We start from the raw sequence: 24,815 nt of genomic DNA on the forward strand, positions 1-24,815 counted from the left end.
AGGAACTCTTCACAGGTTTCACCCGAGGTCACAGGGCCACACTTCTTAGTTCAACTTATTAATTTAGTAATTATCCGTGTTTCACCTCTCTCCACCTCGATTTATTGTGGACTTCCTTGGCATAGCTGTTGGACCCCTTGGTCCTATCGTGACAGGTTATGACTCTCCCATGATCTCTCGCTCACTCCTGATAGTCACTTTCGTTCGTGGCTCTGCTGTAGGCTAAGGCAGGTGGTCTCGATACCATTGTTGGACCAAAAGTTCCACCCACTACATGTCTTGCCACTATCTCTCAGTATCTATGAGTTTATCATGATGGTTCCCAACCGACTTGCAAGACACTTCTCGGGTGTCTTGCTAATCCTCTACTCAGTCTGGGAGACAAGCCTCACTGCCATCTCCTGAAGACATGCACCAGCTCTCCAGGATTCAATGTGGTCTTCTCGATCGCCAGGTTCTCCCTCTGGTCGTACCACAGCTTCCAGCTTGCAAAAACCGCACGGGCCATTGCTGGACGGGTCGAGGATGACGACGAATACAATCCTTCTTTGCTGTTCAGTTTAAATTGTGGGGACGGCTCCAGCGTAATATCCATCCAATTGACAGCAGCTGCTTTAGCTCTTGTCCCGGTCAAATGTAGCATTTTTGAGCGCTTCTTCGTCTCAATACTTTTGTCATCAGATGAGTTCGATATTTCACAATAACACAGAGTTTCAAAGGTGATCTTATGTTAATAATATGTGGGTGTTATTGTTAGCCTACTTTGTGGGTTTTCACAGGGGATAAGCCTCCCAATTGCATTCTCATCCCCATGAGAGTAGTGCGCTCCATGAGATCTTCCCCATGTCACCTCCCTTAGAGGGACTATTGGTTAGTGACTTCACCTCTGTAGCCTCATGGGAAGGGATTGTGTTCTGATGAAAAGTGACTTTTGTGAAGGAGAATGCCCAGAGTTTCTGTAAGAGCTGTGTCGGAGGCAAACAAGGCAGCACATTGCGCAAAGTATGCAAAAGAAAGAAGCTGAGATAGCGGTGTGTAAGAGAGGAAGGATCAATCTTCAAGTAAGTACTTCAGTAGTGAAGGGATGTAATAGATGTTCTACATGTAGCAGGATGAGTGGACTAAGCGTACGACATTGATTGTGTCATTTCACTAGAAGGTGAATGTGCGCCATACGCTTAAAAAGAAGAAAACTATGGTAAAAGGAAGATGATTTGAAGACAAACAAGACATGACAGTAGGGAAGTACGTTTTTACACATAAGCAAATTTGTGAACAAATAGTGTCTTAAATGAGGACGCAGTGCCATAACAGAGCAGTGTATTAAAGTAATTTGGTCTCTCTTTTTCAGCACACGTGTAGACCAGCTGGCTCTCTCAAGTGAAGAAGAGAGCAAAAGCAAAGTGAGTCCATCAATGGCTTTCACATTCGCTAACATGGCGCTAATAGCACTATGGCTACCTCCAAACTCGTAATGAGGCCCATTCTCTCTTGTTCTCTTCTGGTCTGATCTCTTTGCTCGTTGTTTGTCTTGTTATTTGTGTGCCCTGAGGCCTACGGGCATGTGGCGAGGTATAAAAATTTAAATAAATAAATTAATTAATAAATACTATCTGGTCCTTGACTTCCTTGGTATGACCCACCAGGCATTACCTGTGTGGTGATTCTTGTGATTTCATAAAAGGAATCATTGCTTGTGTGGACGTTGCTATCAGCATATTCTGCAGGTCAATCATAGTGGTCGGTATTGGATCGGGTTGACATCCCGAGGCGAGTCACAATGGTATTTATTGTCAAGCCTATCGTGAGCTGCTTTCTGCTCGTCCTTTTCTGTGGCCCATCGCTCGCAATTCATTGTCTCTGGTATTTGTGGCCTCGCCGCTATGTGATTCAAAGGTTTCGGCGGCTCCACCTGCGGCTTGACCATTGGTCTCATAAAAAGTGGTGTTGAAGTGAAGTGTTTATCTGTATTCTTTATATCATATATGTCTCAGAAAACTTCCCTCCTTTGCTCATGATTACTCATGAGAGTTTTGATTTCGGTGATGTTTAATGATAGTTGTGCGGTACATAACTTCGGTAACTGATTAACGGGTATCGTACCGGATTCAGACTTAATTCCTCGTGCATGCTTTTTTTGCCACATTAGTTTCGCCCTCAGGGCTTTATCTTTTAGATACATGTTGGTATTTGTCTCATCACACAGAAGTGAATGGTCATTCTCTTGCTCCTTCAAACTGTTTGTCATATGCATCAGTGACTTGATGAATGATTTGCCTTCTTCTATGTGTGTATCCTAGCGGCCATCCGCCAACATCTTTGGCATCATGTTCATCATGTCCCGGGAGGATAGCTTAACGGCAACATGCGCGCCTTGGAAGCAAGACGACACGGTTCGATCCCCGGGTCCACGCTTAGAAACCTCTGAGTGTTTAAGCGCATTATAAATACGCAACTAAGACATAAAAAAAAACAATTACGCAACTGAAAGAACAAACAATTCCTGTAACAGCGCCTCGATGCCCGCCGGCTGTGTGAGTGCTTTAAAAATGCAAAATAAAATAAAAAAATAAAATAAAAATAAAATGGCCTGCTTTGTCATGCATGAATTCTGGTACATGAGTTTCGTCTCCGTGAAGCTGGGAGGAGGTGTAATCCGCCTGCACAAAATGTATGTTTCTACAGGACTGTGTGCAAGTGTCTTATTGTATATCATGTTTACTGATTTGCTGCTAGTAATTTCTTTGGCGTATAATTGCTCTCCCTGAGGCTGCAATTTAGGAGGCAGCATGTGTGCTCCTTCTGGTTCTGGGGACCTAGAATCGCTCCCTCCCGCCTCTTGTGAACATGCCTCAATTTGTTCATCTTCGTAGTGCGGGTTGGAATTAACTGTGTGCACCTCCTCCGATTCAAATGGTGATACTTCCCTCCCTTGAGCCCCCTGTATGGCGTTCTCAGGCTGTTATTATAGTAGTGGGATCACTCACCTTCAGTGGAGTATGCGTGTTTCTACTCTTTGCCGAGCCTTCCTTCGGACGTGAACCTCTGGTCGCTGCAGAATCCAGTATTTCTGACGCTGGGAGTGATGGCAAGGACACATTCACCATAGAGAAAGTCTTTGCATGCTGTCGTGTCTGCGGGCCAGTGGCAGACGCCATGTTGCTGGGTTTGGTGGATAATCACACTGGCACAGCATTGCAGGGGAGGTGCACAGGGACCACCATGCTCCACTTCTCCTCCGTTTTGGTTTCCCGATGTCTGTTGTTCTCTGTGACTACAAGTCGCGTGCCCTCAAGCCCACAGAGCCCAAAGACACAAAGACTCTGCGTCCCGACTCCGTGGCCATTCCGCGGATTCTGTAAGTTTTTGAATGGGGCAAGTGATAGGCAGCAAAAGAGGACTTGCAACCTCAACAACCACGTAGCTCGGTACTGGAACAGAGTGTAGACACAAATTCTCTGTGTCCCGACTCCGAGGAATCATTTTGAAGCAAGAAGACTTTGTTTCCCATTCTGACCACCTCTGAATTGCCAAGAGGTATATATAATCACAAATAAACCAGTTCGAATATGACCTATGTGTTGCATCCTCTGCAGAGTCCACTTGACCTCTTGACCAAACAAATGAGTTTCAAAACATTTTCTGTTAGAATGAGCACATTTAGCATTGGGTCGAAGACCACCCTCTGGCACTTTTCCAAGACCTATAGTGGCACTCTTTTTTATTTACAAGGACAGAGTTGTACTACCTAACGTGGCATTAATGAAATGGGAATAAGGCTCCTTCAGCACAATGCTACCATGTCTGCAGCCCAGTGGTCCAGGAAGCCTGACATGCTAAGGTTCACTTTTTCAAACAAGAAATAAGATATGTCATGGTGTCCCTGGCAAAGCTCAAGATTATGTCAAATGGCAAGACTAATTTCACCACTGACCCAGAAAGGCTCTGAAGTTCAACAAGTTCAAAGTTCAGTAACACCACAATAGAAAACCCAGTGTCACACTCTTGAAGGAAAAACTCCTACTTGAGGGATCACATTATGTATCTCCCTTTTTTCTCCCCCTTTTTTTTACCATTGCCCTACACCATCATTCCAATGCCTTGTCAGCATTATTATTATTATACCTATAACACCTGAGTTGTAATTGCTCCCTGGCCTGTAGCATTTGGATAGGGTTCTCAGAGTGCTATTAAACTTCCCCAAGTATAACACACAAATAAGATGAATTGTTAGTTACAAAAAATGTTGGATAAACTGGATGGTTGATGTCACTGGCATTGGTGGGGGAGGTGGATCTGTGGGAAAGAGACATCCTTTATTAATTTATCAGTAAAACACAGGACACCACAGCAGGGGAGTTGCTAGGTCTGGAAAAGACCCGGGGCTTAGCTGATGTCGGAACTGTTGGGACTGGGGGCTAGCTAGTCTTTTGGCTCTAGCTCCTCAGATTCTATCCGGGGCTACAACCAAAAGATCAGGGGCTATAGCCCCCTTAGCCCCCCCCTAGCAATGCCCCTGCACCACAGTCACAGTACTCATTGCTACTCATGCAGAAGTGACACGTTTATCTCTAAGGAGTGGGAACTAAGTAGTCCCCAACAATTTCAGAATAGAAGATCGGATCCATAGGGACACTGGCATCAGAAGTAAAGATAAGTTAAATGTGAGCTTAATGACATGGAGTTAATAGTGGACTTAAGGACAGTAGAAACGCCAATCATTTCATGGCTATGCCAAAAGACACAACATGACGATTCTACTGTACCAGCAAACACACACACAAACATACACAAGAGTAGCCCCAGCCCATACCTTTAGCACCGGGATGGGGAATACATAAATATAGTTAATCATCCTCACCCAGCTCCAGAAAGCTCATCACCTAAATGCACACGTCCCTTTAATTTAAATTGAATATTGTGGACCAACATGCAGGAGCTAGATTTTTACTTGTAGAGACAGAGATTCCGGGAATTAAGTTAGGCATGTTTTATGCTGTGCACCTCACTGGCACTTCCCATTTGTGTTGCGACCAGGAGACTATTTACATTTCCCCACAGGGTTGGAAATGAAAGAATGGCGTCCACAGGTATGTGATCAGATTGGGGTCGGTTTGCACACCACATACCTTTGAATGACACCTTAGCATTGCCAACACCATGGAGAAATTGACATGGTCTGAAAATAGTAAATGACACAAAAATGAAGTCGTAAAATTCGTATGCTACACTGGAATCACTGCAGACAAAACAACAAGCGCGATTCTAGAGGACGCTTTGGCCCAAGGAATCCCAGAGCCTTGGCACTTGCCATGACCAACCAAGCCCCATTCAAAAGGTCAATGTACCAATCTGCTTTTTCAGTTGAGACCGAGAGAGATTATCAAGAACAGTTCTGAAAATGTGGGGTCAATCACAGCGAAGGGGATCAACAGAGGCTCGAAAGGCAGTTTTGGGTTAACAAAACAAGGGTCTCATTACGAATACAGCGGTGCAGTAAAGAATGGCGGTAATGTGGTGGTAATTTCATTACAGCCGCATTACGGCAACGCCATACTATAGGTTTAATGGTAAGGCGGAGGAGAAACCTACAGCAAACTTCTGGCAGTAAATCGATCACCTTACTGCCATAAATTGGCTAAATTGGCAGAATTAGCACTGTCAGCAATTCCGCCTAAATCTTAATGGAGTAAAAAAAAATCGGGGTTCACACTGCCCTACCACCACTTTACTTCAGAGGTGAATCTATGCGAACAAGTGGCAGTAGCAGCAATATTGTTTTGGCGGTATTTTGGCAGATTTACCACCACCATACTTTTAATGAGGCCCCAAGTCTTTATTATACTCTACAAAATAGGGTAGGAGGAAAAGCAACAGCCAAGGTGGGATATGTCTCTGTAAACACAATGATGGCAGTAGAACTTAAAATTGAAGGGAATTCAAGGATCAGGGCCAGTTTCTGTTAGGGTAGTCACCATAGGCGTAAAGATCAACAAGGGTTTTTGATCAACACAATTTGCAGATCACCATGACTTCAGCTGGTTATGAGACAAAAGTACTTACTTTTTTTTTATTTTTTTTTTTATTTATTTTTCATTTAGTTTGTACAAACTTTTTGAAAAATCAAAATTATACACACAATTCCTCCCCTATCTATCTATAGGGTGCTTCAGAAATGGGTCATAACGGTGCATTTTTTGATAGCAGAGTATAGCGTTCTATGCCTTATTGCTTCCCCCCGACTTGGTTGATCTCACTTTTCATTACTCTGTTCGCTACAAATGATTCATTGCTCCATTACCAAACCTTTGTCTGGCTTTGCTTCACCTCTTCACCTCATCTCAACATTTTTGAAGCACCCATTACTTTTTAGATTCTTTCTCCAATTTAGTTCTCTTTTAGCAAACTTTCAAGTATTTCCAAGAAATATGTCAACCCGAAAGTGTCTTTTTCACATGGGTTATGAAATTTTCGCCATAGATCCTCTCCACTTAAGGTGGCGTATTTTTGCACTAGATGTCCTAAATGTACAGATCTCTGGTTTTTCAGGGCCTCACAATACAGTGTTAAATGTTTAAGGGTTTCTTGGTGCTTATTACAGAAGCGACACCTGAGTAATGCTTCCAAATTTCTCGTTCTTATTGCTCGGCTTACTCTGGTGTTTATTAAGTTCATACGAAATTTCATATGGTTTGCTCGATGTCTTGCATTAGCAGATCTCATCAAGTATTGAGGCAGTTGTTTTCGATCTTTTGCCTCTATAGCTGCATCTTCCATAAGTTTGTGGCGATTGCGATCATCAACTGTCGAGCACCAATCCTGTTCCCATAGTTTTTTCTTCACATAATTCAGGTTGTTTCTCAGGGTATCTTGATCAGTTCCCAGTAGCTCCAATTGCTTTTTACACCCAACTGCCCATTTACATAGTAGGGTTTCTTTGTTGCCCTTCACTGCATTTTGTAAGATCTTGAATTGAGGCAGACATTCTACTGTGATGATTTTCCGATATATGGATAGCATGTTCCATAGCACTCGGGCATGCATGGATATTAAATTAAGTTCATATCTCACACATGCACTCGAGATTCCTTTCTGTAAATGCAGGACTCTTCTCCAATATTGATTTTCTAGTTCTGGCCATAGAGTGGCAGACACTCCTAGGGCACTTTCTGCCCCATAGATCAGTGATGGAATCACTTTTTGGTTATAGTGGGCTATTACTGGTTGTAGCGAGAATTTCCCAAACTTTTTATTTATTACTACTCCTTGACTTGCTAGTTGTCTGCATTTTTGTTAAGCATTCTCTGTCCAGGGAGCATCATTTATATTACTATTAATCCAAACACCTAGTTACTTTGTCTTTTTCACACAACTTAAGATGTCATTTCTCAATCTCCACTTTGGGATGCTTTTTGTACTCAGTTTATTATTTCGTGTTAAATCTTGCAGGATTATTATTTCAGATTTTGCAGGATTGATTTTTAGTTTATTTTGTTCTACATATCTCTCTAGAGCCGCTAGTTTTCGAGTTAGTCCAATTGGTGTTAGGTCCAGTAATGCAATGTCATCTGCATATAGCATCCAACTTATAGCCTGCCCATTTATTTTTGGTGGGAAGGAGCTTATATCTGCTAGACTATCGCCAATATCAGATATAAATAAACCAAACAGCGTTGCTGCAAGCGGGCAGCCCTGTTTCACACCTTGGTTCATTTCAATTGGCTTGCTCAACGTTCCACTTGCATCAAGTCTGATTTTAATGACTGTGTCCGTGTGGAGTTCCTTTATAGGTTGTAGTAGATTATCTGGGCACTTCCATTTCTTCATCTTTTCCCAGAGCATCTCACGGTCGATGGTATCAAAAGCGCTAGATAGATCAACAAATGCTACGTAGATCTTTCTGTTTTGTCGAATTGCTTCCATTTTCAGAAAGTTCAGAATTGTTAAATTCAGCCCGCAACCAACTCCTTTCACGAATCCAGTTTGTCGAAGGTCGTATCTTTTGGTATCTTGGATCCAACGTAATAGTTGGTTTTGGAGCTGGGAGGCAAAGATTTTGCCGACCACATCAAGCAGAGCTATCGGCCGGTAATTTTTGGGGTCTGTTCGATTGCCTTTTTTAAAAATTGGTACTACAATGGCACACCGCCAGGAAGATGGTATTTGTTTCATCTGGAGAATGGTCTGAAATAATGAGTGGCAGATATCTGCCCATAGTTCTGGGTGTTGTTTTAGGTGTTGATTTGTTAGACCATCTGGTCCTGGTGCTCTGGATGTGCTTAATTTTAGAATGTTTCTGTAGATGTCCTCTTTTTTTATTTCAATTGACCACTCATGCTCTGAGGAAGGTAAAATTCTTATATTAGATTGATTGTTGTTGAATGTTTCTGCGTAGTGTCTGATCCATTGAACTTCTGAAATCATAGATTTCATAATGGCTCCCTGGGGTGTTGAGATGTTATTCAGCAAGGCCCAAAAGTCTCTAGTCTTTCTTTTAGCAAGTACTTCCATCATCATTTCGGCATCTCTCTGTAACATGATGTGTTTATGGCTGATTAGCCAGTTCTTATAAGTTTGTTTCAGATGTCTTATCATGCTTTGGTTATTTGTATTGGACTTGTTTTTGAGCATTCTCAGTGCTTTTTTCAGGTTTTTTTTTCTTTTCATTAACTTCTACATCTCATGCATGGAGCTGTGTAAAATCCGGTCGTGCCTTAGTGTGTTTTTTCTCCCGATATATCTCTAATAGAGTTGTGTACTCAATTTGTTCCGTTTCTGTTGTATTTTCAAGTGATTTCCTTAGTGAGATGATATTATTCTCACTCAATCTTAGCCTGTTACGACCAGGACCTGCTTCAAGTGTCGGTGCTTCATTGACAACTGGTCTTCTAGGTTCGTTTGATTTCAAATACAGCTTTACTAGGCAGTGATCGCTAACCTTCATTTCGATGATTTTGAGAGACAAGACTTCACTTCTTAGGATTCCGTCTACAAACATGTAGTCAATTGTCGAACTTTGCCAAAGTCTTCGCCAGGTTGGGTGGGCGGGAATGTCCCCTGGCGTGTTGCCATTCAACAAGTGTAAGTTCCAGACTTTCATTTCTTGCATCCATCGCCTGGCTGCCTGTTCGCTATTGGTTATTTTTTCTTCAAGGGAGTCGTTTATAATAGACAGACAATTTATGTTTAGGTCTCCACATACTAAGATGTTTGTATCCTTTTCATTCCTTTTGATATTACAAATTAATTCTGAGATGGTTTCTATGAAGTTGTCTATTAATATTGCTGCGTGTTGCCAATATATATTAATCAGTATTAGTACATTATCTTTGTTCACGTATCTCTCCGGAAGTTTCACTTTGCACACTTGTATATATGGTGACACAATAGTATGAGATAAGATACGTATACCACTTTTTACTTTGGCGAGTGTTACCATTCCTGACATGGGTCGGCCTTTTTCCCCTTTAATTGCTCTGTTGAAGGCTATCTCAAAGCCCTCTGCTACTGGTGATTCCAGTAGCCAAGTCTCTTGTAAACAGAGCAAGTCTATGTCCATCAATTCATTAGATGTATTTTCAAAGAGATGTGAATGTCCTCGTGTGTTCCATGAAGCGATGCATATATTGCCAGTCTCCTTGATCTTTGGGCATTAGCTATGTTTTGTATTGTTAATAGTTTTAGCAACCCATGACCAGTCCATGGCTTCCCTTTGTGGATTGATGGTTTTCTTCATTTTGGAGTACATCTGCTCAGTCGATACTCCGACTAACTCTGTTTCTAAAATTTGTGTTTCATTAATGATGTGGCACTTTGAAGGGACATTTTTGCTTCTTGAGTATAGTTCTTCAACACATTGCACACTTTTATTGTCAGTTTCAGCATTATAGGCTAGTGCCAGTCCTTTGTTCATCGGTTGATCTACCTTCTGTGAGTTTTGAGTTTCATGTATATCAAACCCCATAGAGTTCAAAATTGTTCCAGCGTTTAAAAGTGAATCACAGATGATTTTAGAAGCTATATGCAGGATCACGCAGTCATTATTTTTCTCATCTTCGAATTCTACTATCAGGATGTCATCAGAGGCCACAGTTCTTAGTTGTGGAATATGATGTAATAGCTTCATCACATTATTCCTGTTCAAGAGAAGGTCATCTTTTTCTCTCACTATACGTTCTAAGCGCAACAGATATTTCCCCATTTTCTTAGATCTTCGAGCTTGTAGGCTGTAATCAGGCCCATCAGCGTCGCATGCTCGTGCATTATGCTGTACTTTCAGGTATGTCAGTTTTAGCGGAATCCAATGGCTCTTTTGTAGCGATGATGGAGCTTTTGAAGACTGTTCCAAAGAAGGTTTAAGATTATGGGGAGATCCTACTTTAGGATCAACTTCTCCTATCGGAATAGGTTCAGTTAATCCTTTATCCATTAGCGCCATTTTAGCCTCCAAGATCTCAAGGTTTCGCTCATATTTCCACAAGTCCGAGTTACTCGAGCTATGCTTTATCTCAGACTGTGCGAGTTTCTTGGTGGCTAAGGTTAGCGCTCTTTTAGCCTCAATTGTCATACATTCAGAGGAGATTTCCACTAAGGTGGGTAAGATTATGCCAGAGTGTTTGGGAGATCACTGTTAGTGTCTTTTTGTTGAAGTGCATGTGTCTCATGATCTGGGCAGCCAGGTTTGGAAGGAGGAATGGTTCTACTAGCCGGCTGCTTTGCAAGAATCTTCGTTTTAGGGAATACTTGGTCTTTTTTCCCTATATTGAGGTCAATGTTGATTAAGGCGTCTGAGGGGGGCCGATCCTCAGACATGGCCGAATCAGGAATCTCAATCCAATCATCTTGCTCATATGTTGAGAGATCTAAAAGCTCTTCAGAAATGCCCACAATTCCAACAGGTTGATCGTTTGGTGCGTCTTTTGAGTTTAGTAGCTCAGCTGGTATGGAATTCTTCACTGTGCATGGATTAGCCTTAGCGGCGGTTTCATCCGCTTGCTTGATGTTTATAGTAGAACAAAGCCCTTTGATGTTCCTTAAGAATGATCGTACACTCGATCTACATGGGTTTTTTCTTTTTTTTTTATTTTTGGATTTTTTCTCAATCATCTTGTCTCTGAATTTATTATTTAGTGCTACATCTGATTTTTTTAATTCAAATATTGGGTACATCTCTTTTTATATTGAATTTGGCTTGGCAGGAGAGACTGTCGCACCAGAACCTTCAATCACAAGTATAGAGTTCATGAGATCTTGTGTCTCGGGCTCATTGACGCCTTGTTCTGATTGAGAAGCTGAAACAGCAACGTCCATTATACACTTGTCTGCAGAATTTGCTGACGTTAAGTCCTCATCTCTGTCAGAGGGAGTGTCCTGCATTTGAGGTAGGTATGGTTTCTTATTTACTTCGCACCTTTGTGGAACATCTTTTAGCTGTCTGGTGAGCGTAATCGTTTTTTCGCTACTACAGATTCTATTTCTCTCATTTATGCAGATGACAGCTTCTCGTGATCGTTTTGATTTTTATGTACATTTCCTCGGAGGAGCATCAGCATCTCTTTTTTCACACCTCGTCTCTTGCGTGATTATCTCGGCATTAAAACTAGTATCTGGGACCATGATTTGGGTCTCATAGTCTATTGTATTGTTCGCAGCAGGTTCCTTTGTTTTATCATCATTCTGCACTATAATCTCTTTAGGTATCATTGATTTAAGAGTAGGATTTAATTTATGTTGTTGCAGTAGTGTTATGGCTTCTCGAGCTACTTCGGCGAACAGTCGTTTGTCCATCGCACTATTTTTAGTTTGATCCACAATGATCTTAATATATGCATCAGCACTTAGATGGTCATCAGTCCAAGTTTGTTTCACCCAATTTAGATCTTGATCCACATTGATAATTTTCGAATTCAACAAAGCTATAAGGGTTGTTTGATCTTTAATATTCTCATTCAGCTGTTCGTACAGTTTGATATATGGCGACATCGAAATTGTATGAGCAGCCATTATGATTGTGTTTAGTTCTCTCGTAATTTCTTTAGCCATAAGTTCTGCCATGTTTAGTGTTTGGCTATTCTGTTTGTTACTTTTCTGAGGTCTTATTCGAGAGAATCTAGTTTTTTTCTTACGTAGATTCGATTTTTTCTTAGATCGAGCATCTGGCTGTATATCTACCACAGACGGTGGACAGTAGATTTCCAATCCAGTGAAAGGAGAGCCAGCTAGCTCCCTTTCATCGGCGAGCCTTTTTTGTGATGTAATAAGTAGGTCACTATAATCATCATTGATGGATTCTATACGTTTTCTTTTCGTCACTGGTTTTAACCAAGGTTTGGGAAGTTCATTTGGGTTTAATGGGCCAGCTGGGAGACTGCAGACGTGCTCCTCGCAAGTCGAGAATACCTCCAATGGCTTCACTTGTTCCGAGGGGTTGCGAGATCCAATCGATGATATTTCCGTTCTGCAGTCTGCACGTCTCATGTCTACTAGGACCAGCGGGCTGCATCGGTCGCAGTTCTTCTTGACACATAGCGGGCAGTCCGAAGCAGATCCAGGACGAGGCCGTGTTATCAGAACTATTTCCCCGGGAGCAGCATCCATCAATGGTGTGTTTCTGAAGGGCTCACTGTGGGCCACAATCTCGCCAGTTTTTCGTTCAGCAAATTGGAGGATTTTATTGGGGCTATGTAGAGGTCCGACAGGCCGTTTGTTGTTAAGTTCACAACCATCGCTAGCCATACCACTAGCACTGTCTGTAGGGTCTATGCAGTTGGTCATGCCTCCGCTAGTGGTATCACCGACAGCAATACTCATCTCCTGTACGTCTTTGTCAAGATCAATTAACGGTCCGGCCATGCTTGAAAGAGATTTAGTAAACAGCAGTTCATTACCTTTCTCCACATTAACTATTGTGTTATCCAGTCGGGTGTTTGTAGATGCACAGCTAACAATTACAGAGTCCAAAGAAGCGCTATGAGCATCATCAACCACAGCGGACTCTTCCTCCTTCGCCGCATAGGTTATGTTGGGCTCTGTTTGTAATGTTTTTAGTATAGTCGGAAGCGGAGAAGTTGGCGTTGCTAGTGTATATAGGTCAGTACTGTACGTAGCTAAAGTGCTGTCCTGACAATCAAAATAGTTCTCAGAGTCTATGGAAGTAGAGGAAGCACAATTCTTTTTACGGAACTTGCAGCGATTTATCATTAGTTCCAAGCGCGGGTCAGTGGGAGCGCAGCCGCCTGCAACCAGGAAGCGTCGTTGCCGCTGTGTGAGCGGGTGAGTGGCATCTTTCTCTCCTTGAAACACCACTGCATCGTCCAAGTTGATCCCCGAGGGGCCAGGGTCTAAGGTGTACACCACAGAAGTCATAGGGATCACGTGGAAGTTAAAAAAAATAAAAATAAAAATAAATGCACTGAGGGACGCGTTCAGGCACAAAACACGATTGGAGCTGCAGGGAGGAGATGCGAGCGGAGTTCGGCACAGAGGCGAAGGACGGGGGCCGTGGCGACTCCCAGCTCCCCAGGCGCTCCAGGCACCCCAGGCAACACTGCCAACACTCAGCGTCACTCCGCGTCGCTCCGCGACCTGTGCTGGGTCTTGAAGGGAAAAGCGACTTCCTTCCACAACGAGGTAGTCAGGCAGCAAAACAGAGTTCCCAACACTGCCAACACTCAGCGTCACTCCGCGTCGCTCCGCGACCTGTGCTGGGTCTTTGAAGGGAAAAGCGACTTCCTTCCACAACGAGGTAGTCAGGCAGCAAAACAGAGTTCCCAACACTGCCAACACTCAGCATCACTCCGCGTCGCTCCGCGACCTGTGCTGGGTCTTTGAAGGGAAAAGCCACTTCCTTCCACAACGAGGTAGTCAGGCAGCAAAACAGAGTTCCCAACACTGCCAACACTCAGCGTCACTCCGCGTCGCTCTGCTACCTGTGCTGGGTCTTTGAAGGGAAAAGCGACTTCCTTCCACAACGAGGTAGTCAGGCAGCAAAACAGAGTTCCCAACACTGCCAACACTCACCGTTACTCCGCTGAGTGTTGGCACTACTTACTAGTTCCTATGGTTTGAAATTCTGAGACACTGGGTAGCAACAAAATATATTGTGAGATTAGGGAGTCTTGTGCTCAAACAGTTATGCCAAATTCCTTGGGCCATGATATTAAAAACCTTAGATACTCCTCAAGTCTCTTGGAAAAGGCTCACCCTGCTGGACTGTAGTTGATCCTCCACGCTCAACAGTCCATGTATTTCCTATGTGTCTGTAGTCATTGTTCAGGCTGATGTCATTCTCTGCCAATAATACTTTCTCAGGCTACTAATTTTTCCTTACACTGAGTCTTGTGTGAGACCTCTTGGCCCTTCTCTTTTTCCCCTGGCTCAACCTATAGGGCACACAAGGGAGGGAGCCTCTAGGTATGTAGACTCTTCATCTGAACCACTAGTAAAATGTTCTTTAGTCTTGGTGCTGGACCTCCTAGTTCCACCTGATCCAGAGTTTGCCCTCTGGCTACTCTGTATCCCACATCTTGGTAAAGGCACACTTCTTTGATGATAAGTGCTCTGTTGTCTCATGGATGGTCTTTATTTTTCCCACTAGAGGCGTAATGTGGCTCCCAGCAAGCTTCATTCTTCTCTACCTTTTCAGTAGTACTGAGGTTTGCGCCCTAACAATTCTCTGGCCCAGGTCAGTAAGGCTTTCTATTGACCCTGCTCTGGCCCTCTAACCTCCCACCATTGCATGTTCCGCTGTCTTGGCCTTCCAATCCTGACTTGAATTTTCAAATGGTGGGTGGTTCATCAGAGACCCACTGTCCACCACTTCCTCTTACCCACAATCTCCAGATAACACTTTCTCCTGATGGTTCCCCTTCCCCTTCCTTCATGTCAAAGTCTATCATTCTCCTTCCCTGCTCTCTGTGCGTTCCTCCTTCTGCTTTGCTCTCTCAGTCTGTCTCCAAACGTCCACTCATGGATTCTGGTCCCTTTCTTTAGTTTTGGGTATTATGTGGCACTAAAAGCACACTCTATAAGCAGAAACGAATGTTCTAGGAAGTAAAGATAGGAGAAAGATGACATGTGAGGAGTGACAGACAGCCTGTGGGTGATATTTTGTTATTTACCCAGCCATTTCCCACCCCTAACCATGCTAATCCATATGGTCATGCTAACCCACTACCGTTCCCAACTGCCAAACAACACATCCCCAGAGATCTTTTTGAGACAGCTCTAAAATTCAGTAGCATTAAACTTTGTTCCATGAAGAGCCTCCCTGTGTTATTTCAAAGCAATCCTCTGAGGGTTAATGAATAAATGTCATCTTTAAGAGCCTGATTCATGGAAAAGTGTGGATAGACTCCTCAACTCTGTGGAGCCTGCCTGCAGAATTTTTTTCTGCACGCTCTGCATATTCATGGATTTGTTTGTGCAAAGTAATCGTCTTCGCACGTCGCAGGCGGAATACCCCTGACAAGCCCCCATGCAAAGCAAAAACAGCCAGAAACAGCTACCTTTGCATGCTCCCTGGCTGCAGATAAATGCACCCTTTAACAGTGCGTGGGGTACCGTGCAAGCAGGCCTGCATCTCGCGGACCCTGCGCAGTGTCCCCCATAACTGTTAACAGGCACCCCAACAACATGCGTACTATTTATCGTGACTCAGGAAAAACTCAGAAAATCTGCATGCGTACCCCAGTAAACCATTCCAGTACCCTCCTACACAGCATAAGCGCACCTCTGAGTTAAATAGAATCCCGGCTGTGTGCCTGGATCCCTAAATCCAACAACCAATCTTACCTCTGTGCAGTGAATACTATGAGCAAGTGTCTGTGCACCTGCTTTCGGGTGGCGGAAAGTATGAGGGCTTTGCGTGGCCATATCCCTGCCAGGAGGTTGTGCTATCAGATACCTGAATATGCATTTGTACCTCGTAATGCCTACATTTTCCCTTGTTAAAACTCATTTTTGGAGTTCCGTCCCTTCAATGCCCTCTGCGCAAGCCACGCCCACACTCTGCGTGGTTTCTCGTGCAATGCACTCGGAAGCTTGCAGAGACATGCTGGACCTGTGCGAACTCCAAGCAAGTCCCGGAAAAGTCCTGTGCACTCGGTTCCATGAATCAATGAACAGGGATTGTTGTCACGCAAAGTCAGAATTTTCTGTGCAATTTATTCCATGAATCGAGCCCTAAATGTGCTATTGGTGTAATAAAAATAGTTTAACTAAGTGTGCCTCCAGCCACTTGATTTATAAGCCATATGTGTGTCATCACATCTAAAGTCCTGTTAAAAACAAGCATTGGCAAAGCCAACATTTTTGGCTTTAGTATAGCCTTGTGTCAGGCACTGTTATCATGTGCTCATTTTCCAGCTGATGACCTCTAATGGCCAGGTTTTACCATTATGGCAGTGCCTGTTAAAGGTCTATTCTCTAACTGCACACAAGCCAAAGCAATTGGTTTTGCCAATGCTTGCTATACTTTGGGATCAGGTAAATGAGCTCCCTATTAGATTTAGTGGAAGCGCCTGTGGGTGCGGAGGGATCAGATTTAGGAATTGGTTTAGGTCATTCGGGCCTACCCCCAGCTACAGTGCAGCTATGGAACTTCTAATTTTAACCGATTGGTCCGCAGCTCCATGGGCCGAGTGAATAAATAGCCAGGCCACCTTCATAGAATCAGGAAGCCTTACGATGGTGGCCAATTGATTCCACAGTGGTTTTCTCTACACCAAACATGTCTCTCTTGAATCTGTGATTCTAGCTGTTTGCAGTCTCAGCCATATTCTCTCTCTTCCACTCCGGGATAAGTAATGGTCAGCTCCATGGGTCACGAGCAAGCAGCCATTGATTCTCTGCTTCTACAGTTCATGGACCATGATCACAGGCTGCACCAACAAGCGTGGTAGTACCTGTGGGGAACACAGTGGGGGTCATTACGACCCAGGCGTTAACTATGGCGCTATTAGGTACATGGTTGACGCCGGTATTTTAACGATTGCGCCATGGTGGATGGCGGAATTACCGCACCATTCCAAGGTTGGTTGGGTGGTAATTCCCCATTCACCATTGGCCCTTCCCCATTCCCATTTTTTCCCCCATAGGGTTCAATGGGAATGGGGAAGGGGGTAATTACAGTACCGCAAATTGCGGTACCGTAATTACCTCCAATGTTCCTTTGCGGGTCCAATCCTTAGTGGCTGGTCAAGACCAGCCGTTAAGGTAGGGACCCGCAAAGGGACCTCGTAATTAGGTGGTAAGGGGTTAACGGCGCCACAACCTTTTTGGGCGCCCTGAACCCCTTACCGCCTGGGTCGTAATGAGGCCCATTGTATATTACTCTTTCTGTGGTGATCATCAGCTTTTGCGAATAGCTTCGGAATGGGTTAGAGGACCTGAGAGATCCACCATATATAACCTCTAGGTTTGGCATCATGTAGCAGGTGGTCTACCCTCGGTACCATGGCCCCCTCTCCCCCACTTCCTGACCTCAGATGGATGCTTCCATCTCTCATCTGATATAAAGCTTCTCAAATTAAATGGTTTTCATTTTATTTTTTTATTTATTTGTGTTTGGCTGAAACAACCTTTTACAAAAGAAAAACACTGATTTCCTACTTTAACAAAGCAAAAAGCAAAAGAGAGAATTTAGAAAATGAGAACACAACATACTTCCATCACAAACACATATTACAAGGATTCTTCAAATTACCACATACAAGACAATTCATGTTAAAAAAAAGGAACATAATAAAAATGATTAAAAATCAAAAAAAGTTTCAAAAAATCCCAGATCCTAGACACTTTTATAGTTAACTATAACATTCTTCTTCATTTTCACAAAATGATCGTAAGCATAATTACACGATCTAATAAGAAAGAGAGTGTGGTGATGGTTGTCAAGTGAATTGGAGGAAGAGAGTGCGGCACCACAGCCTACTATGATGATTACCAATCCGACCACGGCCCTGGCATTCATTTATCTCAGAGTCCAGAGGAATTTACATCTTAACTTAATGCTTGATAATGTGGGTCACAGCCATCTCCTTGGGTGAGGTATGAAACGAACACTGTGCTATTATATACCAGTCTCTATAAATCCAGCATATGTCCAATGGGTAATGGGGTTACAATAAGGGCATTTTAAGTATGGGTGTATGATTTGATGAGGATCAACATATAAAAACTGCAGTTTTATACAACTTTAATTTCAAGCAAACTTTGGCATGATGTTTCATTAGCTACAGAGGAATTCTGTGATTCGCACTGCCACACAGCCACAGCTGAAAGTAAATTCTGATCCCAGATAAGAGATTGACTGATTAGTATCTCACACAAATTGTACCATTTTGGAGATAAAAACTAAACAATGTTGGTTTGCTAAAAGGCTTTTTTTTTTTATCATTATTATCATTATCATTATTATTCAAATGTTTTACTTGCTGATTTAATGACACAATTGAGTTCAATTCTCTTTATTCAGAGTTTACTCCATTAAATCAAAATATGCATAAAATCCACAACACCAAACGTGATAAAAGTTCAAAACAGCGCAGAAAGTTGCATCTTCTAATTATCTAAAATTCTTCTTCTCGCACAGCTCATCAATAAATACACACTAAATTCCAAAAAACATAGTAGGATCCTCATCTATTTGCATACGGGAGGAACATGTGTAGCATGTAGCAGGGAGCAACAGCTGCAAGAGCAGTTAATGAACCCAAGAACCCTTAACACATGTCATTCTAACATTGAGAGCTATTGCCATAAAGAAGACAACTGTGTAAGAGGGAAGGAGATCTGATAGCAGTAATAACTGTAGTGGAGCTAGCTGCATTGACGCAGACCACTTGCCTGTCACATTGGAATTGGAAATGGCTTTCTCTCATTCTTGTAGTGTAGAAGCATCGAAACATCTATTCTTTATGTTTGTCACCATTCCCATATGGGTAATCCATCTCTGGAGAATATGCTCCCGTCCACCTTCCCCTTACTATTTTTTAAAGTAAGTATGCCTAGTCTTATGCATATGAGTAGACCCTGTTCCTATAGTGAGGGTCTACATTGATATGATATGATATGAGATATGATATGACATGATATGATATGAGTCATTTATTACGCACCTGTACACAAGTGTTTCTAGCCTGAAGTTCCAATCAAAGGGTATGAAGAAGTCACATGTTTTACATGTGATGGGCTGACGGAAGGGTCTGGGGGAACTAAGGGGAGTGGCTCCCCCCCCCCACTACATTATGCAGGGCTTCTAGAAGGACAAGGGTGAGGCTCACTGGCTCCCCAGCCCTTCATGATATTATATGGTGCTGTTCAAATCAAAGAGACCTCATTATCCAAAAGAAGTAGCACAGCGAGCGAGAGGGACCTAAGTAGGAAGGAATGGTACCAATAACTGGGAATTTAGGGTTAATTGAAAGAGAACCACCATTTTGATCAAAGCCCAGGAAAGAGCCCTTGTCAGGTGAAAAACTTAATCCAACTCTATACAGACTTTCTGTCTTCTCGTTTGACAGGAGACCAGGATTCCCCAGACAAGTGTCAGTCTTTCAGCTCATTGGAATGGATAAAGACAAAGTGGTTAGGGAGGGAGAGCTGTCTGTCCCTCTACACACACTGACAGTGTGAATTTATGCAAAACGTTTAAGGACATGAGCATGTTTTTGGCTCATCAGTGGTCAAGGTTTTAAGCCACCCCCTGTGCATGAGTGTCATTGTGAGTCGGGGTATGATGCAACCATGAATAAGAAAACACGAGAGCAAGAATGTTGTACTCACCCCCCTTGGCCATGTATGGCCCGGTCCTAAAGACTATTAAACTGCGGCTCCTCTGGAAGCAAGGCCCTGGACAAAGATGCCTATAAGTTCTTGAGCCATCTCTGAACTTGTTGAGGATTGTTATAGTGGTCTGTATGTCTTTTTGGCTGAGACAGGGCTCTTCTGGGAGTTAATCTGCATTATCCTGTTACATGAGACAAGTGTGGAGATCTTAGTTCCATAGTGGTCTGGAGTCTGCTTACCAGTATAATATGCATGTCTTTTATATAGTTGTGGCAAATTGACTCCTGCCTTGCAGGTGTACAAGGATGAGCAAAGGCAAAAGTGACTACTCAGCCCTCACACCTCTACAAACCAAGAGCCAACACAATCATAAAGGTAAAAAAGGCACCATTAAGAGATATACCTCCTTTTCCTTTTCTGGTGACATGTGCCGAGGGAAGGGTATACTCTACGCTCAAGAGAGGTGTGAATGTGGTTCAGTAGCAACCCAAACAGTGAAGTATAACAATCCAAAATAAAGGAATGTCCAATCAAGGTATATTTATATACTTTAATCAAACACATCATGTACAATAATAACTAACTAGGAAACACTGTGGAAAACCCACCACTGTAGATAACACGAATATTCAAAGAGAGAAAAGATACAGCGCACTGGGTAATGAGGTAGGAGAAGAAAATGCAATAATTAAAAGACCTACAACGTTCATAACGGTGGAGAGATACCAGTCAAAATACATTCGAAAATGTCTTTTTTTCTCGACGCAATAAGCCAGGATTTTCAGCATCATGTGCAGGTACACTTTGGTTCGAGGATACAGCAGTCACAATGGTGCAGAAGCAAGCTGGTGTCTAGTCAGGGTCAAAAGGAAGGTAGCTGAGCTCTCGAACCGTCTGCTTGAGCTGTGCAGATTGGGCAGTCACCAGTTTTGGTTGCTGGTCAAGGTTGGATAGTGGCTGGATGAGTAGGTGAGACAATTTGATGTGGAGGCTCGGAGGTCACCGTTCGGGGGACACCAGAATTGGATTGGTGGACTTACAGGAGCGGTTATGAAGAATGTGGTGCTTCAAACAGTGACTCAAGCACTGCAAGGTAGCAGTACTTAATTGGTTCGAGTCGTAGCAACGGCACTCTTCAGCTGGTGCAGTGCAGTAGTTGAACTGAGTCGAACAGCAAACCGTGGTTAAGAGAATGATGAACACCAAATGCAGCTTTGAAGGATCCTGTAGGTTCGTTCAGCGTCAAACATGGCTCACAGCAGGTCTTCATTGAAAACAGAGGTTTTAGCTGTTTGGGCTTCAGGAGCTTTGAGTCTCATTTCAAAGTCTCAAGGGCCAAGGTTAGTCCATTTCTCAGGCTCCCAAACACAGGGTTTGCTGGCCCACCCTTTCAGGGATCCCGCAACACAATGAGGTCCTAGGCAACAGGGTGGCTGGCAGCGATGCAGGCCTTTGCCCAGCAGCAGAGTTCACCCCCAGTGTTTCTTAGGGATGGGAACACCTACCTTCACCTCTCAACAGGGGACTGCAGAGAGGACTGCTCTCCCAGCATGGCCCAGCAGAATCGTCTTTTAGGGCTGGGTCCCAGAGATGATTGCAGGATGATTCAAAGAACTGGTGGGAGGCCCTTTCTTTTAAAGGTAAATTCCTACAGGCGATTGGGCTAAAGCTAGCCTGCCTTTGTGGTCCAATACCTGTTCTTGAAATGAGGGGAATTTACCCTTCTGACATCTCACCCAAAGTGCTTTGCTCTAGAGGTAGTGGAGGGCACAGGAAGGAGAGAGAGTGGCAGAGAGAAAGAATATGGTGGAAGTCTTCCTCCCCTGTACCAACCTCTCCCTGGCAACATTAACCCTGCCTCCTTCCCTTCTCAATAGAATGAAAGGCTTTTAGAAATGCAGAAGCCTGGTGAGAGGCCTAGCTCTATGTGAATGGGTGTTTCCTGTTCCCATACCATTTTCCTGTGTTCTCTCTGGGGAAAGGGTGTTACTTGCCTTTACAAAGTAACAAAGAGAGGCAATCCTCAAAGGCTACACTCCTTCCAGAGGGCAGGGGGAGCCTTATCTGGAACGAGTACAAACATCCCTTCCACAGTTGAATTGGACCCATAGGGCTGACCCATGTGTGATATTCATTTAATGTAGCTGGGATAACTATGAGAGATGCTGACACCATGCCTTAACACGTTTACAGTTTACCATGCCACCAGGACAGACTCCTGAGAGTTATGCTGATTTTGGAACAGGGGTGCATAGTGTAAATATAACCCCTGTGGTGCAGAAACCTGGCTCTTCACCAAAGCTGTCAAGAGGGGGGACCTATCACCTCTGAACCCACTCTGTGCTACTGGTAGAGCAAGCACTTCAAATCAGAATACTGGTGCAGCAGGGCAGAAGTACACACTTAAGAAATGGGGATGTCATCAGCAGATTTTCCTTTTAGTATGGAATTACCTGCATAATTGTATTAATTAATAAAAATCAAAAAAGCCAGAGCTTCGACACCCTTGCCAGATGGCAATTCCTCACAATAATGTTATCCTGTTGAATAGACACAGAATTAGTTTTAGAGATATGTAATAGTGGGATTATGTAATTGTTATTATTATGCACTGTACATAGATATTGATTGATAATAATGTATGCACTTTGATGTTATGGTGCTTGTGCACCGAAATAAATTAAGTTGACTGACTGACTACGTGACTGCTGCTCACGTTCATCATTTATTTACTTGTTCTTTTTGTCTATTGCTACTCCTCACCCTGTGGATGCTCCAAAATGTGTACAGCAACATGTCATTCATGTGAAATAAGATTACAGAGCATGACGCTATAGCAGGACATAACAGTGCAAACCCACGGTGTATAAAAATGGATAGACAAGGAAGGGAGGGATTAAATAAATAAGTAAATAAACATTGACAAATCGCAAAACTCCCTTAAAAGCAAAAATGCAGTTTGGCTATAAACTCGAAATTGGGAAGGGAGAATTAAGAAAGGAAAATAAAAGTGTGGTGAAGGGTTAGGAATAAATGAAGTGAGGGAGGAAGTGGTAGTACGAACTGCGGTCTTTGGGGTGTTAATCAGGAAAATCCCCAAAAATGCAAACATAATGTTGTACACGTGTCTGGGGTTGCAGTTGCCACTCTTGTTCAGAAGAGAATTGCCTGGCATTTCGGTGCTGGACTGCCCTTGGGCAGGACAAAGACTAATATGTAGTGGGCATTTCTTCTGTCAAAGGATGGTGAGCTAAAGACTCTGGTTGAGACTCAAACCCGGGAAACAGGCCGGTAGAGGGAAACTCCCAGAACCCCCTTTACTTATACATCAAAAGCACAACTTTTATCATTTCTGGCAAACATGCATTATGGAAAAAAATCACATAGATCCTAGCCGAGCAGGCATTGCAAAACATGCACCCAGCTGCTTAAATATGACATGGCAAAGGATAAGAAAGCATATTGAACCATACCAAACCTAATGAAGCATAGCATTAATTTTCATCTGCAATGACCCCAAGAGTAGGGATATTTCCTACAGCAAGGAGAACTGTATTTTAGTTAATTTATGTAAATTAGTGCCTTTCTCCTTTAAGGGGTTTGCAGAGAGATCCAGTGGCGCATACCAAGGACCTCATCAGGAGTCTGGCGGTATCCTGGCGGTAAAGCTGCCAAGATACTGCCAGTGCAAATAGCGTTACTGCTAATTGGTCTGGCGCTATTAGTGCTGGGTCACGAGTAGAGGTACAGTGGTAAGTTCCCAATGGGGTTGGGAGGCGCTATTACCACCGGCTGTAGTAGCACCGAAAACAGCAACAATGGGCGGTAAAGGGACATTTTTACCTCCAGCAAAAAGCTGCAGGTAAAACTCCCACTTACTGCCTGACTCATGATTGGCCCAACCCTTAAATGCGACGGTAATAGTGTTACCGCTGCATTTAAGGGCTAGGGCCCAACTCATGATGAAGCCCAAAGTCTTTAGTATAGCTGACAGAGAGGGAAAGCAGACAGAGTTTTAAATACTCTCCCTCCCTCTCCCCACCCTTCACACATGCACATACACCCACACCCCCTATTGAACATTTGCTTACAGCCGAGCAACAGGAACTAACCTTTTAATTTCAAGGTGATATTCCTGCCTTTGAAGTGGAGAATCTGAAAAGTCAATTTGCACTGCTAGGATGAGGGTGTCCAACAGCAATTGTCCTGTGGCTGGCCATTTCAACGTGCTGATGGGAGGCTTAAGAAGTCATTCACAGAAACAGGGAATGGAAGCACTTACAGTAATGGTTGTTACTCACATGACCCTTGAAGACACTTAGGATGTCTCAAAGCACCAAAAGTGATTTAAGGGGTTTGACTGAGGGAGCAGAAAGGAAACCATCTGAAAGATGTTTTATATATTATATAATGTTAAGAGGTTTTTTATATTGCAGTAGTCACTAGCATGGTGGTGTAACAGAAGCAATATTTCTGTCCGAAGAGTGACATACTGTGATTTTGCTAAGGGGTATCCAGAGTTTGGTCTCTTAGGGACTAGAAAAAGGCAGCATAGAAGGGGAGGAGGCAAAGGGAAAGAAAGATTAAATACACCTTTTATGTTAAGGGACAAGGCTTTTATACTGAGCTAAATCACCACTGCTGCACACCCTTATAAGAAAGCAGTATTAACCTCCAAATCTAATTCCTGCAATGCTAGAATCCCCAGCACGTACCAACACTAAAGAATTATTTCCATTCTTAGAGAGTTGGAAACCCCCAGCCCACCTAGTGCAGGTCCTCATTCAGTTAAAGCCTGGTGCACCAAAATAGAAGATACACTGTCACACAAAACTGAGTTACTACTTACTAAAATCAGTGTAAAAAAAGCACTTCTCGCTAATTAATCCACCACATCAGGTGCTCTTGAACAACCCAGTGGGGCCCATTCCTCCCCTCCTGCACCATTCTCTTTTAGTCAAGTCACTCAGGAGCACGTCCTTGCCACTGTCTGATCGTTACAATCCTGTAATTTCAAAGGAGACTCT

This window comes from Ambystoma mexicanum, chromosome 11, assembly GCF_040938575.1.
Source record: "Ambystoma mexicanum isolate Mex_15411 chromosome 11, UKY_AmexF1_1, whole genome shotgun sequence".
NCBI classification, from domain to species: domain Eukaryota; kingdom Metazoa; phylum Chordata; class Amphibia; order Caudata; family Ambystomatidae; genus Ambystoma; species Ambystoma mexicanum.